General features: G+C 38.9%; 1 non-coding gene across 1 annotated transcript; it reads right to left on the minus strand.

The window, feature by feature from the left end:
- Window positions 1-4115: 4115 nt before the first annotated feature.
- LOC112718745 (small nucleolar RNA R71) lies at window positions 4116-4223 on the minus strand. The gene has a single exon (XR_003161071.1). It is a non-coding gene; the product is annotated as a small nucleolar RNA R71 (small nucleolar RNA).
- Between the last annotated feature and the right edge of the window lie 9876 nt (window positions 4224-14099).

The following is a 14099-nucleotide window of genomic DNA, read 5'->3' on the forward strand; positions in this document are numbered from 1 at the left end:
CACCAAGCCGGGTGGGGTAGGGGGAGCAATAGGAGCCTCATCCAAGAGACCCTACAGTTCCCATCAATCTCAAAAGAGGAGGAGGTGCTAAACATATCTAACCAACACTTAGAGTGGATGACTCCCATAGTCAACTACCTCAAGCTCGAGATCCTCCCCCCAGAAGAGAAGGAAGAAAAAAGGCTCAAAAAGGAAGCACAAAACTACACGCTGGTCCACAACGTCCTATACAAAAGAGGGATCTCAACACCTCTCTTAAAATGAGTCCCGACCTCCGATACAAAGGAAGTCTAAGAAGACATCCACAGTGGCATGTGTGGAAATCACCTGGGAGCTTGGGCCCTAGCCAAGAAGGTAATCCAAGTCGGCTTCTTTTGGCCAACTTTGCAAAAGGAGGCTGATGAGCAGATAATTTATACGCTTTTTGGCATTGTTTTTAGATAATTTTTAGTAGGATCTAGCTACTTTTAGGGATATTTTTATTAGTTTTTATGCAAAATTCACATTTCTGAACTTTACTATGAGTTTGTGCATTTTTCTGTGATTTCAGGTATTTTCTGGCTGAAATTGAGGGACCTGAGCAAAAATCTGATTCAGGCTGACAAAGAACTGCTAATGCTGTTGGATTTTGACCTCCCTGCACTCGAAATAGATTTTTTAGAGATGCAGAACTCCAAATGGCGAGCTCTCAACGGCTTTGTAAAGTCGACACTCAGGGCTTTCCAGCAATATATAATGGTTCATACTTTGTTCGAGCTTAGACGATGCAAACTGGCGTTCAACGCCAGTTCCATGTTGCATTCTAGAGTAAAACGCCAGAAACACGTCACAAACCAGAGTTAAACGCCAAAAATACGTTACAACTTGGCATTTAACTCCAAGAGAAGCCTCTGCACGTGTAAAGCTCAAGCTCAGCCCAAGCACACAGCAAAGTGGGCCCCGGAAGTGGATTTCTGCAGTTAGACTTATTTCTGTAAACCCTAGTAGCTAGTTTAGTATAAATAGTACTTTTTACTATTGTACTAGGTCAGTTTTTGACCAGATCATTTTCCTTATTGATCGAATTCATATCATATTTTGGGGGCTGGCCATTCGGCCATGCCTGGACCACTATCACTTATGTATTTTCAACGGTGGAATTTCTACACACCATAGATTAAGGGTGTGGAGCTCTGCTGTACCTCGAGTTTTAATGCAATTACTACTATTTTCTATTCAATTCAGCTTATTCTTATTCTAAGATATTCGTTGCACTTCAACATGATGAATGTGATGATTCGTGATACTCATCATCATTCTCACCTATGAACGCGTGACTGACAACCACTTCCGTTCTACCTTAGAACGAGCGAGTATCTCTTGGATTCCTTAATCAAAATCTTCGTGGTATAAGGTAGAATTATTGGCGGCCATTCTTGAGAATCCGGAAAGTCTAAACCTTGTCTGTGGTATTCCGAGTAGGATTAAGGGATTGAATGACTGTGACGAGCTTCAAACTCGCGATTGTTGGGCGTAGTGATAGACGCAAAAGAATCAATGGATTCTATTCTGACATGATCGAGAACCGACAGATGATTAGCCGTTCTGTGACAAGAGCATTTGGACTATTTTCACTAAGAGGATGGGAAGTAGCCATTGACAACAGTGATGCCCTACATACAGCTTGCCATGGAAAGGAGTAAGAAGGATTGGATGAAAGTAGCAGGAAAGCAGAGATTCAGAAGAAACACAGCATCTCCATACACTTATCTGAAATTCCTACCAATGATTTACATAAGTATCTCTATCTTATTCTATGTTTTATTTATTATTAATTTCATAACCTTTATAATCATTTGAATCTGCCTAACTGAGATTTACAAGATGACCATAGCTTGCTTCATACCAACAATCTCCGTAGGATCGACCCTTACTCACGTAAGGTTTATTACTTGGACGACCCAGTGCACTTGCTGATTAGTTGTGCGAAGTTGTGACAAAGTGTGATTCACGTTTGAGAGCGCTACCAAGTTTTTGGCGCCATTGTTGATGATCACAATTTCGTGCACCAAGTTTTTGGCGCCGTTGCCGAGGATTGTTCGAGTTTGTACAACTGACGGTTCATCTTGTTGCTTAGATTAAGTAATTTGTCTTTTCAAAAATCTTTCAACATTTTTTTTTCATTTATTTTCGTTTTTCCAAAAAGAAATTGTTGAAAAATCCAAAAAAAATTTTGTAAAATTATAAAAATAAAAAATATTTTTGTGTTTCTTGTTTGAGTATAGTGTAAATTTTTAAGTTTGGTGTTAATTGCATGTTTTAAAAACTTTTGCATTTTTCGAAAATTCATGCATATGTTCTTCATGATCTTCAAGTTATTCTTGACAAATCTTCTTGTTTGATCTTTAAATTTTCTTGATTTGTGTCTTTTGTTGTTTTTCATATGCATTTTTGCATCCATAGTGTTTAAGCATTGAAAATTCCTAAGTTTGGTGTCTTACATGTTTTTCTTTTCTTGAAAATTTTCAAAAATTAATCTTGATGTTCATCTTGATCTTCAAAGTGTTCTTGGTGTTCATCTTGACATTCATAGTGTTCTTGCATGCATCATGTGTTTTGATTCATAATTTTCATGTTATGAGTCATTTTTGTGTTTTTCTCTCTCATCATTAAACATTAAAAAAAATCTTTCCTTATTTTGCTCATAATTTTCGAAAATTTGAGTTGACTTAGTCAAAAAATTTTAAAACTTAGCTATTTCTTATAAGTCAAGTCAAATTTTCAATTTTAAAAATCTTATCTTTACAAAATCTTTTTCAAAAATCAAATCTTTTTCATTTTCTTTTATTTCCGAAAATTTTTAAAAATTTATGTTCAAAATCTTTTTCTTATCTTTATCTCAAAATTTCGAAAACTTTACTAACAATTAATGTGATTGATTAAAAAATTTGAAGTTTGTTACTTTCTTGTTAAGAAAGGTTAAATCTTTAAATTTTAGAGTCATATCTTTTAGTTTCTTATTAGTCAAGTAATCAATTTTAATTTTAAAAAATCAAATCTTTTCCAAAATATCTTTTTCAATCATATATTTTCAAAAGAACTTTTTCAAATCATATCCTTTTCAAAATTGATTTCAAAAATCTTTTCTAACTTCTTATCTTTTCAAAATTGATTTTCAAATCTTTTTCAACTAACTAATTGACTTTTTGTTTGTTTCTTATCTTTTTCAAAACCACCTAACTACTTTCCTCACTCTAATTTTCGAAAATTACCTCCCTCTTTTTCAAAATTCTTTTTTTTAACTAATTGTTTCAAATTTTTATTTTTATTTTATTCCTTTTCTTAATTTTCGAATTTTAACTTTAATATTTTTCTTTTATTTTAGTTAATTTTCGAAAATTCTTATCTCTCATCTCTTTTTATTTATTTATTCATTTACTAACACTCTTCTCTTCATCTTAAAATTCGAACCCTCTCTTCCTCCCTGAGTTCGAATTTTCCTCTTTTCCTTCTTCCATTCTTTTCTTCTTCTACTAATATAAAAGAATCTCTCTACTGTGGTAAAGAGGATCCCTATTATTATTTTTTGTTCCCTTCTTTTTCATATGAGCAGGAGCAAGGACAAAAATATTTTTGTTGAAGCAGATCCTGAACCTGAAAGGACTCTGAAGAGGAAACTAAGAGAAGCTAAATTACAACAATCCAGAGACAACCTTACAGAAATTTTCGAAAAAGAAGAGGAGATGGCAGCCGAAAATAATAATGCAAGGAGGATGCTTGGTGATTATACTACACCTACTTCCAAATTTGATGGAAGAAGCATCTCAATCCTTGCCATTGGAGCAAACAATTTTGAGCTGAAACCTCAACTAATTGCTCTAATGCAATAGAACTGCAAGTTTCATGGACTTCCATCAGAAGATCTCTATCAGTTTTTAACTGAGTTCTTGCAGATCTGTGAGACTGTTAAGACTAATGGAGTAGATCCTGAAGTCTACATGCTCATGCTTTTCTCTTTTGCTGTAAGAGACAGAGCTAGAACATGGTTGGACTCACAACCTAAAGATAGCCTGGACTCTTGGGATAAGCTGGTCATGGCCTTCTTGGCTAAGTTCTTTCCTCCTCAAAAGCTGAGCAAACTTAGAGTGGATGTTTAAACCTTCAAACAAAAAGATGGTGAATTCCTCTATGAAGTTTGGAAAAGATACAAGTAGATGACCAAAAGGTGTCCTTCTGACATGCTTTCAGAGTGGACCATTTTGGATATATTCTATTATGGTCTATCTGAGTTCTCTAAGATGTCACTAGACCATTCTGCAGGTGGATCCATTCACCTAAAGAAAACACATGCAGAAGCTCAAGAACTCATTGACATGGTTGCAAATAACCAATTCATGTACACCTCTAAGAGGAATCTTGTGAGTAATGAGACGCCTCAAAAGAGGGGAGTTCTTGAAATTGATGCTCTGAATGCCATATTGGCTCAGAACAAAATGTTGACTTAGCAAGTCAACATGATTTCTCAGAGTCTGAATGGATGGCAAAATGCATCCAATAGTACTAAAGAGGCATCTTCTGAAGAAGAAGCTTATGATCTTGAGAATCCTGCAATGGCAGAGGTGAATTACATGGGTGAACCCTATGGGAACACCTATAATTCCTCATGGAGAAATCATCCAAATTTCTCATGGAAGGATCAACAAAAGCCTCAACAAAACTTTAATAATGGTGGAAGAAACAGGCTTAGCAATAGCAAGCCTTTTCCATCATCTTCTCAGCAACAGACAGAGAATTCTGAGCAGAGTCCCTCTAGCTTAGCAAATATAGTTTCTTATCTGTCTAATAAGGCCACTTTAAGTTTCATGAGTGAAACAAGGTCCTCCATCAGAAATTTGGAGGCACAAGTGGCCAGCTGAGTAAGAAAATCACTGAAACTCCTCCTAGCACTCTCCCAAGCAATACAGAAGAGAATCCAAAAAGAGAGTGCAAGGCCATTGATATTGTCAATATGGCCGAATGCACAAAGGAGGAAAATGACATGAATCCTAGTGAGGAAGATGGTGGACGAAATTGTGATCACTACAACTTCGCACAACTAACCAGCAAGTGTACTGGGTCGCCCAAGTAATAAACCTTACGCGAGTAAGGGTCGATCCCACAGAGATTGTTGGTATGAAGCAAGCTATGGTCACCTTGTAAATCTTAGTCAGGCAAACTCAAATGGATATGGGTGATATACGAATAAAACATAAAGATAAAGATAGAGATACTTATGTAATTCATTGGTGGGAATTTCAGATAAGCGTATGAAGATGCTTGGTCCCTTCCGTCTCTCTGCTTTCCTACTGTCTTCATCTAATCCTTCTTACTCCTTTCCATGGCAAGCTTATGCAAGGGTTTCACCGTTGTCAGTGGCTACCTCCCATCCTCTCAGTGGAAATGTTCAACGCACCCTGTCACGGCACGGCTATCCATCTGTCGGTTCTCAATTAGGCCGGAATAGAATCCAGTGATTCTTTTGCGTCTGTCACTAACGCCCCGCCCTCAGGAGTTTGAAGCTCGTCACAGTCATTCAATCATTGAATCCTACTCAGAATACCACAGACAAGGTTAGACCTTCCGGATTCTCTTGAATGCCGCCATCAGTTCTAGCCTATACCACGAAGACTCTGATCTCACGGAATGGCTGGCTCGGTTGTCAGGTGAGCGCTCGGTTGTCAGGTGATCAACCATGCATCGTGTATCAGGAATCCAAGAGATATCCACCCAATCTAAGGTAGAACGGAGGTGGTTGTCAGGCACACGTTCATAGGTGAGAATGATGATGAGTGTCACGGATCATCACATTCATCAAGTTGAAGAACAAGTGATATCTTAGAACAAGAACAACCGAAATTGAATAGAAGAACAATAGTAATTGCATTAATACTCGAGGTACAGCAGAGCTCCACACCTTAATCTATGGTGTGTAGAATTCCACCGTTGAAAATACATAAGAACAAGGTCTAGGCATGGCCGAATGGCCAGCCTCCCAATGATCTAAGATAGCATCAGAACAAAGATAACTACCCCGATATATCAATACAATAGTAAAAGGTCCTACTTATAGAGAACTAGTAGCCTAGGGTTTACAGAGATGAGTAAATGACATAAAAATCCACTTCCGGGCCCACTTGGTGTGTGCTTGGGCTGAGCATTGAAGCATTTTCGTGTAGAGACTCTTCTTGGAGTTAAACGCCAGCTTTTATGCCAGTTTGGGCGTTTAACTCCCATCCTTGTGCCAGTTCCGGCGTTTAACACTGGGAATTCTGAGGGTGACTTTGAACACCGGTTTGGGCCATCAAATCTTGGGCAAAGTATGGACTATCATATATTGCTGGAAAGCCCAGGATGTCTACTTTCCAACGCCGTTGAGAGCGCGCCAATTGGGCTTCTGTAGCTCCAGAAAATCCACTTCGAGTGTAGGGAGTTCAGAATCCAACAGCATCTGCAGTCCTTTTTAGTCTCTGAATCAGATTTTTGCTCAGGTCCCTCAATTTCAGCCAGAAAATACCTGAAATCACAGAAAAACACACAAACTCATAGTAAAGTCCAGAAAAGTGAATTTTAACTAAAAACTAATGAAAATATACTAAAAACTAACTAGATCATACTAAAAACATACTAAAAACAATGCCAAAAAGCGTACAAATTATCCGCTCATCACAACACCAAACTTAAATTGTTGCTTGTCCTCAAGCAACTGAAAATCAAATAAGGTAAAAAGAAGAGAATATGCAGTGAATTCCAAAAACATCTATGAAGATCAGTATTAATTAGATGAGCGGGGCTTTTAGCTTTTTGCCTCTGAACAGTTTTGGCATCTCACTCTATCCTTTGAAATTCAGAATGATTGGCTTTTTTAGGAACTCAGAATCCAGATAGTGTCATTGATTCTCCTAGTTAAGTATGATGATTCTTGAACACAGCTGCTTATTGAGTCTTGGCCGTGGCCCAAAGCACTCTGTCTTCCAGTATTACCACCGGATACATACATGCCACAGACACATAATTAGGTGAACCTTTTCAGATTGTGACTCAGCTTTGCTAGAGTCCCCAATTAGAGGTGTCCAGGGTTCTTAAGCACACTCTTTTTGCCTTGGATCACAACTTTATTTCTTTCTTCTTCTTCTTTTTTTTCTTTCTTTTTTTTCGTTTTCTTTTTCTCCCCTTTTTTTCCGTCCTTCTCTTTTTTTCTTCTTTTTTGTTGTATTCACTGCTTTTTCTTGCTTCAAGAATCATTTTTATGATTTTTCAGATCCTCAGTAACATGTCTCCTTTTTCATCATTCTTTCAAGAGCCAACATTCATGAACCACAAATTCAAAAGACATATGCACTGTTTAAGCATACATTCAGAAAACAAAAGCATTGCCACCACATCAAAATAATTAAACTGTTATAAAATTCAAAATTCATGCAATTCTTCTCTTTTTCAATTAAGAACATTTTTCATTCAAGAAAGGTGATGGATTCATAGGACATTCATAACTTTAAGGCATAGACACTAAAACACTAATGATCACAAGATACAAACATAGATAAACATAAGCATAATTTTCGAAAAACAGAAAAATAAGGAACAAGGAAATTAAAGAACGGGTCCACCCTAGTGATGGCGGCTTGTTCTTCCTCTTGAAGATCCTATGGAGTGCTTGAGCTCCTCAATGTCTCTTCCTTGTCTTTGTTGCTCCTCTCTCATGATTCTTTGATCTTCTCTAATTTCATGGAGGAGAATGGAATGTTCTTGGTGCTCCACCCTTAGTTGTCCCATGTTGGAACTCAATTCTCCTAGGGAGGTGTTTAGTTGCTCCCAATAGTTTTGTGGAGGAAAGTGCATCCCTTGAGGCATCTCAGGGATTTGATGATGAGAGGGGTCTCTTGTTTGCTCCATCCTCTTCTTAGTGATGAGCTTGTCCTCATCAATGGGGATGTCTCCCTCAATGTCAACTCCAACCGAATAACAGAGGTGACAAATGAGATGAGGAAAGGCTAACCTTGCCAAGGTAGAGGACTTGTCCGCCACCTTATAGAGTTCTTGGGATATCACCTCATGAACTTCTATTTCTTCTCCAATCATGATGCTATGGATAATGATAGCTCGGTCTATAGTAACTTCGGAACGGTTGCTAGTGGGAATGATTGAGCGTTGGATAAACTCCAACCATCCCCTAGCCACAGGCTTGAGGTCATGCCTTCTCAGTTGAACCGGCTTTCCTCTTGAATCTCTCTTCCATTGGGCGCCCTCTTCACAAATGTCTGTGAGGACTTGGTCCAACCTTTGATCAAAGTTGACCCTTCTAGTGTAAGGGTGTTCATCTCCTTGCATCATGGGCAAGTTGAATGCCAACCTTACATTTTCCGGACTAAAATCCAAGTATTTCCCCCGAACCATAGTAAGCCAATTCTTTGGATCCGGGTTCACACTTTGATCATGGTTCTTGGTGATCCATGCATTGGCATAGAACTCTTGAACCATTAAGATTCCGACTTGTTGAATGGGGTTGGTCAGAACTTCCCAACCTCTTCTTCGGATCTCATGTCGGATCTCCGGATATTCACCCTTTTTGAGTTTGAAAGGGACCTCGGGGATCACCTTCTTCAAGGCCACAACTTCATAGAAGTGGTCTTGATGCACCCTTGAGATGAATCTCTCCATCTCCCATGACTCGGAGGTGGAAGCTTTTGCCTTCCCTTTCCTCTTTCTAGAGGTTTCTCCGGCCTTGGATGCCATAAATGGTTATGGAAAAACAAAAAGCAATGCTTTTACCACACCAAACTTAAAAGGTTTGCTCGTCCTCGAGCAAAAGAAGAAAGAAGAGAGTAGAAGAAGAAGAAATGAAGGAGATGGAGGGGGTTTTGTGGTTCGGCCAAAAGGGGAAGAAGTAGTGTTTATGTTGTGTGAAAATGAAGGAGTGAAGATGGGTTTATATAGGAGTGGGGGAAGGGTGATGGTTCGGTCATGTATGGGAGGGTTTGGGTGGGAAAGTGGTTTGAATTTGAATGGTGAGGTAGGTGGGGTTTTATGAAGGATGGATGTGAGTGGTGAAGAGAAAGATGGGAGTTGATAGGTGAAGGGTTTTTGCGGAAGAGGTGTTGAGGTGATTGGTGAATGGGTGAAGAAGAGAGAGTGTGGTGGGGTAGGTGGGGATCCTGTGGGGTCCACAGATCCTGAGGTGTCAAGAAAAAGTCATCCCTGCACCAAATGGCATACAAAAATGCGTTTTTAGCCAATTCTGGCGTTAAACGCCGGGCTGGTGCCCATTTCTGGCGTTTAACGCCAAGTGCTTGCCCTTTTCTGGCATTTAACGCCAGTCTGGTGCCCCTTTCTGGCGTTAAACGCCCAGAATGGTGCCAGACTGGGCGTTAAACGCCCATCTGCTAGCCTTACTGGCATTTAAACGCCAGTAGGTTCTTCCTCCAGGGTGTGCTATTTTTCTTCCTGTTTTTCATTCTATTTTTGCTTTTTCAATTGATTTTGTGACTTCTCATGATCATCAACCTACAGAAAACATAAAATAACAAAAGAGAATAGATAAAATATAACATTGGGTTGCCTCCCAACAAGCGCTTCTTTAATGTCAGTAGCTTGATAGAGGGCTCTCATGGAGCCTCACAGATGCTCAGGGCAATGTTGGAACCTCCCAACACCAAACTTAGAGTTTGAATGTGGGGGTTCAACACCAAACTTAGAGTTTGGTTGTGGCCTCCCAACACCAAACTTAGAGTTTGACTGTGGGGGCTCTGTTTGGCTCTGTTTTGAGAGAAGTTCTTCATGCTTCCTCTCCATGGTGACAGAGGGATATCCTTGAGCCTCAAACACAAAGGATTCCTCATTCACTTGAATGATCAATTCTCCTCTATCAACATCAATCACAGCCTTTGCTGTGGCTAGGAAGGGTCTGCCAAGGATGATGGATTCATCCATGCACTTCCCAGTCTCTAGGACTATGAAATCAGTAGGGATGTAATGGTCTTCAACTTTTACCAGAACATCCTCTACAAGTCCATAGGCTTGTTTTCTTGAATTGTCTGCCATCTCTAGTGAGATTTTTGTAGCTTGCACCTCAAAGATCCCTAGCTTCTCCATTACAGAGAGAGGCATGAGGTTTACACTTGACCCTAAGTCACACAAGGCCTTCTTGAAGGTCATGGTGCCTATGGTACAAGGTATTGAAAACTTCCCAGGATCTTGTCTCTTTTGAGGTAATTTCTGCCTAGACAAGTCATCCAGTTCTTTGGTGAGCAAAGGGGTTTCATCCTCCCAAGTCTCATTTCCAAATAACTTGTCATTTAGCTTCATGATTGCTCCAAGGTATTTAGCAACTTGCTCTTCAGTGACATATTCATCCTCTTCAGAGGAAGAATACTCATCAGAGCTCATGAATGGCAGAAGTAAGTTCAATGGAATCTCTATGGTCTCATTTTGAGCCTCAGATTCCCATGGTTCCTTATTGGGGAACTCATTGGAGGCCAGTGGACGTCCATTGAGGTCTTCCTCAGTGGCGTTCACTGCCTCTCCTTCCTCTCCAAATTCGGCCATGTTGATGGCTTTGCACTCTCCTTTTGGATTTTCTTCTGTATTGCTTGGAAGAGTACTAGGAGGGAGTTCAGTAATTTTCTTACTCAGCTGACCTACTTGTGCCTCCAAGTTTCTAATGGAGGACCTTGTTTCAGTCATGAAACTTTGAGTGGTTTTGATTAGATCAGAGACCATGGTTGCCAAGTCAGAGGTGTTCTGCTTAGAACTCTCTGTCTGTTGCTGAGAAGATGATGGAAAAGGCTTGCCATTGCTAAACCTGTTTCTTCCACCATTATTATTGTTGAAACCTTGTTGAGGTCTCTGTTGATCCTTCCATGAGAGATTTGGATGATTTCTCCATGAAGGATTATAGGTGTTTCCATAGGGTTCTCCCATGTAATTCACCTCTTCCATTGAAGGATTCTCAGGATCATAAGCTTTTTCTTCAGATGAAGCTTCCTTAGTACTACCTGGTGCATTTTGCATTCCAGACAGACTTTTAGAAATCATATTGACTTGTTGAGTCAATATTTTGTTCTGAGCCAATATGGCATTCAGAGTGTCAATCTCAAGAACTCCTTTCTTCTGACTAGTCCCATTGTTCACAGGATTCCTTTCAGAAGTGTACATGAATTGGTTATTTGCAACCATTTCAATTAGTTCTTGAGCTTCTGTAGGCGTCTTCTTCAGATGAAGAGATCCTCCAGCAGAGCTATCCAAAGACATCTTGGATAGTTCAGAGAGACCATCATAGAAAATTCCTATGATGCTCCATTCAGAAAGCATGTCAGAGTGACACTTCCTGATTAATTGTTTGTATCTTTCCCAAGCTTCATAGAGGGATTCTCCTTCCTTCTGTCTGAAGGTTTGGACTGCCACTCTAAGCTTACTCAATTTTTGAGGTGGAAAGAACTTTTGCCAAGAAGGCATTGACTAGCTTTTCCCAAGAGTTCAGGCTTTCTTTAGGTTGTGAGTCCAACCATGTCCTAGCTCTGTCTCTTACAGCAAAAGGGAATAGCATAAGTCTGTAGACCTCAGGGTCAACCCCATTAGTCTTGACAGTGTCACAGATTTGCAAGAATTCAGCTAAAAACTGATGAGGATCTTCCAATGGAAGTCCATGGAACTTGCAATTCTGTTGCATTAGAGAAACTAATTAAGGCTTAAGCTCAAAGTTGTTTGCTCCAATGGCAGGGATAGAGATGCTTCTCCCATAGAAGTCGGGAGTAGGTGTAGTAAAGTCACCCAGCACCTTCCTTGCATTGTTGGCATTGTTGTTGTTTTTGGCTGCCATGTGTTCTTCTTCTTTGAAGATTTCTGTTAGGTCCTCTACAGAGAGTTGTGCCTTGACTTCTCTTAGCTTTCGCTTCAAGGTCCTTTCAGGTTCAGGATCAGCCTCAAGAATGCTTTTGTCCTTGCTCCTGCTCATAAGAAAGAGAAGAGAACAAGAAAATGTGAAATCCTCTATGTCACAGTATAGAGATTCCTTGAGGTGTCAGAGGAAAAGAAAAATAGAAGGCAGAGATAGAAAATTTGAACTTATCAAGAGAGATGGAGTTCGAATTGTGCATTAAAGAATAGTGTTAGTCCATAAATAGAAGGATGTGAGAAGAGGGGGAAGAAATTTTCGAAAATTAAGTAAAAGATTTTGAAAACATTTTGAAAAACTTTAATTGATTTTCGAAAACCATGAGTGGAAAAGAAATCAAGTGATTTTGAAAAAGATTTACAAATTAAAAAGATATGATTGAAAACTATTTTGAAAAAGATGTGATTAAGAAGATATGATTGTTTTTTTTTTAAAAAAAATGTGATTGAGAAGATATGATTTGAAAAATATTTTAAAAAAGATTTGATTTTAAAAATTAATGACTTGGCTATCAAGAAAAGATATGATTCAAACATTAAACCTTTCTCAACAGAAAAGGTAACATACTTGATATGTTGAATCAAATCATTAATTGATAGCAAGTATTTTTGAAAATAGAAAGAAATTGATTTTGAAAACATATGATTGAAAAGATATGATTTGAAAAAGATTTGAATTTGAAAAATTTTGAAAACTTGAAAAAATTTGCATTGAAAACAAAATCTTCCCTCTTGTGCCATCCTGGCGTTAAACGCCCAGAATGGTGCACATTCTGGCGTTTAACGCCCAAAACTCTACCCTTTTGGGCGTTAAACACCTAGCCAGGCACCCTGGCTGGCGGTTAAACGCCAGTCTGTCTTCTTCACTGGGCATTTTGAACGCCCAGCTTTTTTTCTGTGTAATTCCTCTGCTGAATGTTCTGAATCTTCAATTCTCTGTATTATTGACTTGAGAAGACACAAATTAAAAATATTTTTGGATTTTTAATAGTGAGGAATAATCAAAATGCAACTAAAATCAAATAAACAATGCATGCAAGACACCAAACTTAGAAGTTTGTATACTACTGACACTAACAAAATGAGAATGCATATGGGACACATAAACACTCAAGTCAAGAGAATTTAAAAATCAGAGCAATGAAATCATCAAGAACAACTTGAAGATTAATGAAGACACATGCATGAATGCAAGAAGAACAGAAACATGCAATTGACACCAAACTTAAAATGAGACTCTAGACTCAAACAAGAAATTTTTGGTTTTTTTATGATTTTGTAAATTTTTTGTGTTTTTCGAAAATTAAGTGGAAAAAGAAAATAAAGGTATCAAAATTCTTAATGAGAATTCCAGGAATCATGCAATGTTTAGTCTAAGACTCCGGTCCAGGAATTAGACATGGCTTCACAGCCAGCCAAGCTTTCAAAGAAAGCTTCGGTCCAAAACACTAGACATGGCCAATGGCCAGCCAAGCCTTAGCAGATCACTGCTCCAATAGCAAGATTGATAGAAATCAACAAGCTCTTGTGATGATAAGTTAAAACCTCGGTCCAATGAAATTAGACATGGCTTCACAGCCAGCCAGACTTCAACAAATCATCATGAAACTCTAGAATTCATCTTCAAGAATTCTGAAAAAAAAAATACCTAATCTAAGCAACAAGATGAACCGTCAGTTGTCCATACTCGAACAATCCCCGGCAACGGTGCCAAAAACATGGTGGACGAAATTGTGATCACTACAACTTCGCACAACTAACCAGCAAGTGTACTGGGTCGCCCAAGTAATAAACCTTACGTGAGTAAGGGTCGATCCCACAGAGATTGTTGGTATGAAGCAAGCTATGGTCACCTTGTAAATCTTAGTCAGGCAAACTCAAATGGATATGGGTGATATACGAATAAAACATAAAGATAAAGATAGAAATACTTATGTAATTCATTGGTGGAAATTTCAGATAAGCGTATGAAGATGCTTGGTCCCTTCCGTCTCTCTGCTTTCCTACTGTCTTCATCCAATCCTTCTTACTCCTTTCCATGGCAAGCTTATGCAAGGGTTTCACCGTTGTCAGTGGCTACCTCCCATCCTCTCAGTGGAAATGTTCAACGCACCCTGTCACGGCACGGCTATCCATCTGTCGGTTCTCAATCAGGCCGGAATAGAATCCAGTGATTCTTTTGCGTCTGTCAC

Source organism: Arachis hypogaea, chromosome 10 (assembly GCF_003086295.3).
Source record: "Arachis hypogaea cultivar Tifrunner chromosome 10, arahy.Tifrunner.gnm2.J5K5, whole genome shotgun sequence".
Taxonomy (NCBI): Eukaryota; Viridiplantae; Streptophyta; class Magnoliopsida; order Fabales; family Fabaceae; genus Arachis; species Arachis hypogaea.